The 2,543-nt window shown below is 47.3% G+C and overlaps 1 pseudogene; it reads right to left on the bottom strand.

Moving 5' to 3' along the window:
* Positions 1 to 212: 212 nt before the first annotated feature.
* Positions 213 to 887, bottom strand: LOC144485370 (uncharacterized; annotated as a pseudogene).
* Between the last annotated feature and the right edge of the window lie 1,656 nt (positions 888 to 2,543).

The raw sequence follows: 2,543 nt of genomic DNA, 5'->3' as shown, positions 1-2,543 counted from the left end.
ACACCCTGTCACTCTGTGATCCTCGTGAAATTTGAAACCAGGTATTCGCAAAAAGACTCAAAGAGCATCAGCCCACTGGAGGCTGAGATCAGCCAGTCCAGCACAAAGAAACCCTCTGACCCTTCCCATTGACCAACTGTGAGAATGAACAAAATGCAGTCCTGGATGCAGCTGAGAGCAGAAACAATAACAGCAGAATCCAACCCCTGGAATCACTTGTGAACTTGCTGGTGTTTCAGCAGCCGGGATGAAACGCTGAAACCCTTCCCACACTGAGAGCAGGTGTATGGCCTCTCCCCAGTGTGAACTCGCTGGTGTGCCTGCAGCTCAGATGGCTGACTGAATCCCTTCCCACACTGAGAGCAAGTGAACGGCCTCTCCCCAGTGTGAATTCACTGGTGTGCCCGCAGGGTGGATAACTGAGTGAATCCCTTCCCACACTGAGAGCAGGTGTATGGCCTCTCCCCAGTGTGAACTCGCTGGTGTGTCTGCAGGCTGGATAATTGAGTGAATCCCTTCCCACACTGAGAGCAGGTGAACGGCCTCTCTCCAGTGTGAACTCGCTGGTGTGTCTGCAGGCTGGATGACCGAGTGAATCCCTTCCCACACTGAGAGCAGGTGAACGGCCTCTCCCCAGTGTGAACTTGCTGGTGTGACTGCAGGTGGGATGACTGAGTGAATCCCTTCCCACATTGAGAGCAGGTGAATGGTCTCTCCCCAGTGTGAACTCGTTGGTGAATCCGTAAGCTGGAGAACTGATGAAATCCCTTCTCACACCGAGAGCAGATGAACAGCTTCTCCCCAGTGTGGCTGCGCCGATGAGCTTCCAGCAGAGATGGGGCTCTGTATCCCTTCCCACAGTCCGCACATTTCCATGGTTTCTCCATGGTGCAGGTGTCCTTACCTCTCTCTTGGGTGGACAATCAGTTGAAACTTCGTCCACACACACAACAAGATTACAGTCTCTACCCGCTGTGAATGGTGTGATATTTATTCAGGCTGTGTAACTGGTTAAAGCTCTTTAGTCAGTGCATTGGAACACTCTCACTCAAGTGTGGCAGTGTGTTGATGCATTTTCACTCACACTGACATTTCAAATCCTTTCAAATGGACAGACTGGACAATCATTTCTCCTTCTGGATTCAAAGTCCGATGATATTGAAGTCCCAAGGAATATGATTCTGTCGCGTCTAGACGTGACGTTTGAGATTTCAGCCTGTGATTCCTCTTTCAATATCCTGGAAAATTCGTTCACAAAAGTCATCAGTGTCAGTACAGGATAGAAATTCAGAACAGACAATTTCTATGGAACATTCTTTCCTCTCTCATTCCCCAAAAGCTGGAAATCTCCATCCCACACACTCTCTCCCCATTCTCAGCAGGTCTGGCAGCATCTGTATGGAGAGAAAAGAACTGATGTTTCAGAGCTTTGACAAAGGGTCATCTAGACAAGAAACATCAGCTCTTTTCTCTCCTTACAGATGCTGCCAGACCTGCAGAGATTTTCCAGCATTTTCTCTCTTGGTTTCAGATTCCAGCATCCGCAGTAATTTGCTTTTATAAGGCTGCAGATACCACCTCCCAAGTAACATGCGTGTGCCCAAGACATCACCACTTGTTTCCCTTATTTCTTTAGCACCCATGGTGCTCTCCGCAGTAAACACAGAGAAGTATTCATTACAAATCTCACCCATCTCCTGCGGCTCCACACACAGATGGCCATACTGATTTTTAAGGGGATCTATTCTCTCTCGAGCCACCCTTTTACTCTTAATATAGCAAAAGAACCTCTTGGAATTTTCTTTAATCTTACCTGCCAGATCCATATCAGACCCTCTTTTTGTCCTCCTGATTTCCATCTTCAGTATTTTCTTACACTTTTTATAGTCGGAGTGATTCACTTGTCCCCGATTGCCTAAACCCAATGTATGCTTCCTTCTTTTACCTGACCAGAGCCTCAATGTCCCTTGTCTGCCAGAGATCCCTAAATTTGCCATTCTTTCCCTTCATCTTAACAGGAATATACTGCCCCTGGATTCTTGATATCACACTTTTAAAACCTCCCATTTGCCAGTCATTCCTTTCCTTTCAAACAAACTCACCGAATCGACATCTGCTCGATCCTGCCTCATGCCCACAAAAGTGGCCCTGCTCCAGTTTAGGGCCTTGACCTGTGGACCTGTCCTATCTGTTTCCAGAACTATTTTGAAACTATTGGTGCTCCCAATAGTGCTCCCTGACTGACACTTCAGTCACTTGCTCGACCTCATTTCTTAACTGTCTAATAGAAAGTGAGTCCAGGAATTGATGATGAAAAATAAGGAGCTGGGAGATGAATTGAACAAGTATTTTGCCTCGGTGTTCACAATAGAGGATACAGTTAAAACTCAGAAACAGCTGGAAATCAGAAAACAGGAGTGTGGGATGAACTCTGAAAAAGCACAATTCCCAGGGAAGTGGTCCTCAGCAAACTGTTGGAGCTGTGGGCTGATGAGTCCTCGGGTCCTGCTGGCCTTCATTCTCGGGTCCTGCTGGGCTTCATT

This window comes from Mustelus asterias, unplaced genomic scaffold (assembly GCF_964213995.1).
Source record: "Mustelus asterias unplaced genomic scaffold, sMusAst1.hap1.1 HAP1_SCAFFOLD_192, whole genome shotgun sequence".
NCBI classification, from domain to species: domain Eukaryota; kingdom Metazoa; phylum Chordata; class Chondrichthyes; order Carcharhiniformes; family Triakidae; genus Mustelus; species Mustelus asterias.
The sequence above is the reverse complement of the archived record's forward strand: the minus strand, read 5'-3'. Positions and strand labels throughout refer to the sequence as shown.